At 40.3% G+C, this 6927-nt stretch overlaps 1 non-coding gene across 1 annotated transcript; it reads left to right on the forward strand.

The window, feature by feature from the left end:
* Nucleotides 1-6070: 6070 nt before the first annotated feature.
* On the forward strand, nucleotides 6071-6177 carry LOC133035212 (small nucleolar RNA R71). The gene has a single exon (XR_009686492.1). It is a non-coding gene; the product is annotated as a small nucleolar RNA R71 (small nucleolar RNA).
* The last annotated feature ends 750 nt before the right edge of the window (nucleotides 6178-6927 follow it).

Below are 6927 nucleotides of genomic sequence, written 5' to 3' on the forward strand. Positions count from 1 at the left end.
GGTAGTATTCTAGAGTTAACAAAATATGTCCAGGCTCTGGCTTCTGGGTTGAGTTGCCACCGGTAAAGGAACTTTTGGTTCTGATTCCCTTCAACATGAAATCGAGTGCCCTCCTGCCCCAACTCTTGGGCAATTGCAGCATCAGATAAGACCTCTCTATCAAGTGCTATCCTTCATCTTGATCTGCACTTAGTGTAGGAAGGCTAAAAGAGTTGTTGATGGATTCCACAGTGACTGAGACACTTACTCCCCGAACATAAACAGTGTTGTTGCCTCCTTTGTATGGGTAATTTGCAAAAAATTCACAAACTATATTCTGATTAGCTTTCCCAACATGCTCTGCATCACAAAATTTCTGCCATTCCCGTCGGGCAATCTCCCCTCTAATTACTTCATACCCCAAATCACGCTCAAAAGGTGTATCTTGATATTCAAAACCCCTTTCCCGAATTATACTCCTCTTAATCAACTTCTCATATCTTTTAGCCGCTAGGTTATTCACAAACCTTGTAAGTTGTTGATTTTGATCATCTTGAAGATTAGGGGTATGTGATGATGAACCTTGCATGCAGCAGTTAGTTAGCTCGTGTTTTTACTCTTTTGGTTGCCATACCAATCAATTAGCCAATAATAATTTTAGTGTAAAAAAAAAAAAATTTGGGCAGCACCTCCCCTGTATTTTTCTCTTTTCCCAAATTATTTTCTAGCAAAAACTCAAATGAAATCCCAACAATAATTCGACAACAATCCAACAGCCAATATATTTCTCCACAATAACCCAATAACACACAATCCAAAACTAATTACTCTTAAAACACCACTGTAATGAAGGGAAAAAACACTTACTTGAAGAATAAAAACTTGTTGCGCCACGGATTTCTCAAGGATCTTCTCTGAAATTGGTGGTTGGGTTATGGTTGTGGATGATAATGATAATGATTGGTGAACAAAATTGGTGTTTTGATGGAGAAAAATTGGAGAAAATAGGATTTTTGAGGGTGTTTTTCGTGGCTGGTTCGTTGCTGGAAAAAGAAAAGAAAAAATTTTAAAATTTTAAACACTGGGGACGAAGCCCTTTTTTCCCCTGATTTGTGCTTAGCATGCCGCGGTATGCTAAATGAAGGGTGGAGCATGCCGCGACCGGTGTCTCCTTCCAGGTATCGTCTATATGGGGCATGCCGCGGCCCGTGTTTTAGCATGTCGCGGCCCGTGTGCTTCCTTCATGTAATACAACATGTAGTTCACCTGCAGGGTTAAAGATTAAAGAATTCTTCCTAAACACTAAAAATTAATTAAATTGACTAGTTTTCACGATTTCCACGGTTTTTACACAGCTTTTTATTTTATTTTATTTATTTATTTATTATTTATTTTTTTTTAACTAAGAATGTAAAATTTAAAACTAAAGTTTACTAAGAAAAACTACCAGTAAATAATTTAAAAAGTTGAAGGTCCCCTTTACAGAGGCACCAATTGAATAACTTTCTTGGCTTCATCAATACGACCTCCCAAATAAGGCTTCAATCGTTGACCATTGACTTTGAAAGTCTCTGGTTTTTCTCCTTTAACTTCCACCGCGCCATATGGGAAAACTTGCACCACAGTGAACGGTCCTGACCACCTTGATTTCAATTTTCCAGGAAAAAGCTTCAACCTGGAATTATATAATAGAACTTGTTGGCCAGGCTGGAACTCTTTTCTGGCTAAGTGTCTATCATGCCATCTTTTAGTTTTCTCTTTATAGATCTTGGCATTTTCATAAGCCTCGTTACGAAACTCATCCATCTCATTAAGTTGTAACAACCTCTTCTCTCCTGTTGCCGCCAAGTCCATATTTAATGTCTTCATGGCCCAGAACGCCTTGTGTTCTAATTCCACTGGAAGATGACAAGCCTTACCATAGACCAACCGATAGGGAGACATTCCTATTGGTGTTTTGAACGCTGTTCTATAAGCCCATAATGCATCATCCAGCTTCTTAGCCCAATCTTTTCTTGACCGTTGAACCGTCTTCTCCAGAATTAATTTAATCTCCCTATTGGAAACTTCTGCTTGCCCATTACTCTGAGGATGATAAGGGAGTGCAGTTCTATGGCGAACTCCATATCTTGCAAGTAGAGCTTCAAACTGTTTGTTGCAAAAGTGGCTCCCTTCATCACTAATAATTGCTCTAGACGTTCCAAATCGAGTGAAAATATTTTTTTGAAGAAAGTTGAGCACTGTTTTTCCGTCATTCAAATGTGTTGCTGCTGCTTCTACCCATTTGGAGACATAATCCACAGCTAGTAGTATATAGGCATTATTGTAAGATGACGGAAAAGGTCCCATGAAATCAATGCCCCAAACATCAAAAAGTTCCACTTCCAATATTCCAGTCAAAGGCATTTCATTCCTTCTCGAGATATTCCCAGTTCTTTGACAACGATCACATGATTGGACAAATTGGTGAGAATCTTTAAATAAATTAGGCCAAAAGAATCCACTTTGTAAAATCTTTGCAGCAGTTCGATTCCCACTAAAGTGTCCCCCACATGGTAAGCTATGGCAATGAGTTAATATGGAAAACATCTCCTCTTCTGGCACACATCTTCTAATAATCTGGTCAGCACAATGCTTATAGAGGATAGGCTCCTCCCAATAGTAGTGTTTGACTTCGGAGTAGAATTTCTTCAATTGTTGCCTTGTCAAGTCTGGTGGTATAATGTCCGCAGCCAAGTAGTTCACATAATCAGCAAACCAAGGTACAGTAGAATTCAAGAGAAATAGTTGCTCATCAGGAAAGTCCTCATTAATCTGAACCTCCTTTGTATTCTGATTCTCTTCAAGTTCCAACCTTGATAAATGATCTGCCACTAAATTCTTTGTACCCTTCTTATCTTTTATTTCTAGATCAAATTCTTGCAAAAGAAGAACCCATCGAATTAGTCTTGGTTTGGCATCCTTCTTAGTCATCAAGTGTTTGATTGCTGAATGATCTGTATACACTATCACTTTATTGCCAATCAAGTAGGGTCAGAATTTGTCACATGCAAACACTATAGCCAGCATCTCTTTCTCTGTAGTAGCGTAATTCAGTTGAGCATCATTCAAGGTCCTGCTTTCATAGTAAATAGTTCTGAATACCTTGTCAACCCGTTGTCCCAACACTGCTCCAATCGCATAATCACTTGCATCACACATGATTTCAAAAGGTAATTCCCAATTTGGTGTAGTCACGATCGGTGCTGAGATTAACTTATCCTTGAGAATCTGGAATGCTTCAAGACAATTTTTCCCAAATTCAAAAGGTACTCCACTAGCGAGAAGATTAGATAAAGGTTTGGCAATTTTGGAGAAGTCTTTGATAAATCTTCTGTAGAACCCGGCATGACCCAAAAAGCTTCGAACTCCCTTAACTGAAACTGGAGGGGGCAAGTTCTCAATTGTAGATACTTTGGCTCTGTCAACCTCAATACCTTCTTTTGAGATCTTATGTCCCAACACTATTCCTTCCGTAACCATGAAATGGCATTTTTCCCAGTTCAACACCAAAGTAGAATCTTCACACCTTGTTAGTACCAATTCCAAGTTGCTTAGACATTGGTCAAATGATGAACCAAATACTGAAAAATCATCCATAAACACCTCGATGCATTTCTCTATTAGATCTGAAAATATGGCCATCATACACCTCTGGAATGTTGCTGGAGCATTACACAGCCCAAATGGCATTCGTCGAAAAGCAAAAGTACCATATGGACATGTGAATGTCGTTTTCTCTTGGTCTTCCGGTGCTATAGCTATTTGGTGATACCCTGAATACCCATCAAGGAAACAGTAGTACTCTTGGCCTGCCAACTTGTCTAACATCTGGTCAATGAATGGGAGTGGAATGTGATCTTTTCTCGTGGCTTTGTTGAGTTTCCGGTAGTCTATGCAAATTCTCCATCCTGTGACAGTTCTGGTCGGGATGAGCTCATTCTTTTCATTCTTTACCACCGTCATCCCTCCTTTCTTTGGAACAACCTGGACTGGACTTACCCATTTACTATCTGAAATAGGATACGCTACCCCAACATCTAACCACTTTAAGACTTCTTTTCTGACAACCTCCTTCATTGGTGGATTTAATCTTCGTTGTGCATCGATGGTAGGCTTCACTCCTTCCTCCATTAGGATTCTATGCATTACAGTTGAGGGGCTGATCCCTTTAATGTCTGCTAAAGTCCATCCAATGGCTTTCTTATGCTTCCTTAGAACCCGTAATAGCTTATCTGTCTCTATAGAAGATAGGGAAGATGCCACAATGACAGGAAGTGTCTTATTTTCTCCCAAATATTCGTACCTGAGATGATGCGGTAGGACTTTTAACTCTAGTTGAGGAGGCTTTTCAGTAGATGGGGCTGGCTTTGTTGGTATGACTCCTAACTCTTCATAGTATCTTCTATTCAAAGGTCCATAAGAGTCGAGCCACATAGCATACTCATAAGCTTCCTTACCGTCTTGTTCCACCACCTCCTCTTGTACCAAAGTCAGATTAAGAGGGTCTTCAATGTGCGTCTTTGTCTCCACCAACTGGTCCACCACATCAATTGCGAAACAATTGTCACTAGCCGTAGGGTAAGTCATTGCCTTGAGTACATTAAATACAACTTCATCTCCTTGTACCCTCAGCTTTAACTCTCCTTTCTGGACATCAATTAGTGCTTTCCCTGTTGCCAAGAAGGGTCTCCCCAGGATGATAGGAACATTGTTGTCTTCTTCCATGTCAAGAACTATAAAATCAGCAGGAAATATAAATTTGTCCACCTTGACAAGAACATCTTCGATTACTCCTCTTGGATGGGCTAAAGAACGATCAGCTAGCTGTAGTGTAACAGTTGTAGGTTTTGCTTCTCCTAGTTGAAGTCTCTTAAATACCGACAAGGGCATAAGGTTGATACTAGCCCCCAGATCACATAATGCATGAATATTCTCAATCTTTCCAATAGTGCATGGTATGGTAAAACTCCCAGGATCTTTCAGTTTAGGAGGGAGTTTCTTTTGAAGAATAGCACTACACTCCTCTGTTAGGGCCACTGTCTCAAAGTCTTCCATCTTTCTTTTCTTTGACAAAATCTCCTTCATGAATTTGACGTAGCTTGGCATTTGTTCAAGAGCTTCTGCAAAAGGAATGTTGATGTGCAGCTTTCTGAATACTTCAAGGAACTTACTAAACTGCTTGTCTGTATTAGTCTTGCGCAACCTCTGAGGATAGGGAATCTTTATATGATGGTCAATACTAATAGGGGGAGAAGTTTCTTTTTGCTGAAGACCATCAGTAGTCTTCTGCTTTTCTGGTGTAGGTGCTGGTTGTTCATCTTCTTCATTCTCTGGCTTGGCTTGGCTCGGGCCATCATAACTCTTTCCACTTCTCAAAGTAATTGCTTTACAGTTCTCCTTAGGATTAACTTCAGTGGTACTCGGCAGGTTTCCCTGAGGACGAGTTGCTATCTGAGTTGCTATTTGCCCCATCTGAGTTTGCAAGTCTTTAATGGAAGATCTCGTCTCTGTCATGAATTGCAATATTAAATCTGTTTGAAGACCAGAATTTCCACTATAGTTTTGAGTTTGTGGTTGAATCTGTGACTAGTTCTGATTTCTCTGTTGATAGAACCCATTATTTCTACGATTACCTCCTTGATTAAACCCATAGTTGTTGTTGTTGTTTTGAGAGTAATTTCCAATGGCTTTCGCTTCATCCATTGGCAAATCATCCACATCTGCCTGGCACTCAGAAAAGTGATGAGGACCTCCACATATCTCACAGACCACTTGAGCTTGTTTTACTTGATTGGACATCAATTTTGTTAGGGCCTCTACCTGAGCTGTCAACTTGGTAATAGCATCCACTTCATGCATACCTGCAACTTTTTTAGATGGACCTCTTTCTGTTGACCATTGTTGGTTAGTCATGGCCATCTCTTCAAGTAATTCAAAGGCCTCATTAGCACTTTTCCTCATGAAAGCTCCACCAGCAGCAGCATCTATGAGTGTTCGGGTTTCATTCATCAACCCATTGTAAAAGTTGTGCACTTGCAGCCACTTCTCAATCCCATGATTAGGGCATTTTCTCAGTAAGTCCTTGAACCTCTCCCATGCTTCATAAAGAGATTCACTGTCCTGCTGGGTTAAGTTATTGATATCAGCTCTCAGCTTGGCAATCTTTGCAGGAGGAAAGAACTTGGATAGGAATTTCAGGGCCAATTCCTCCCAAGTGTTGATAGAATGGGTTGGTAAAGAAATAAACCAACTTTTGGCTCGTTCCCTTAGTGAGAATGGGAACAACCTTAGTCTGATGGCGTCATCGCTAACTCCGTTCATCTTGAACGTTTGGCACAGTTCTTCGAAGTTGGCGAGGTGCATGTTTGGGTCTTCTGACGGCAGTCCCCCAAACTGGACTGAAGATTGGACAATCTGCAGTATGGCTGGCTTGATTTCAAAGTTGTTTGCGTCAACAGCAGGTGGCCTTATGCAGGATCGGGCCCCTGTCAAGTTAGGAAGTAAGTAGTCCCTCAGGCTACGGTCATTGTTGTTATGTCCATTAGCCTGGTCTTCTACACCTCCTCCATTGTGTCCATTGTTGCCATTATTGGCGTTTTCAGCCATTACTTCTTCTTGTTCAATCTCTAGTGCCGCTCTTTCCAATTTTCTCCTCCTTCTGTTTCTTCTACAGGTCTTTTCTATCTCAGGGTCTACAGGTAATCTGGCAATTGGACCTTGACTTCTCATAAACTATTGAACCTGAAAGCAGAATAAGATCTTGAGACAACAGAGTTAGTACTTAAATTAGAAAGAAAAATCAAATTAGAACAAAATTTAATTTTTAATAATATTAACTATCACTCCCCGGCAACGGCGCCAAAAACTTGTTGCGATATTTAGCACACGCAAGTGTACGTATCGTTT

This window comes from Cannabis sativa, chromosome 2 (genome assembly GCF_029168945.1).
Source record: "Cannabis sativa cultivar Pink pepper isolate KNU-18-1 chromosome 2, ASM2916894v1, whole genome shotgun sequence".
Classification (NCBI taxonomy): Eukaryota; Viridiplantae; Streptophyta; class Magnoliopsida; order Rosales; family Cannabaceae; genus Cannabis; species Cannabis sativa.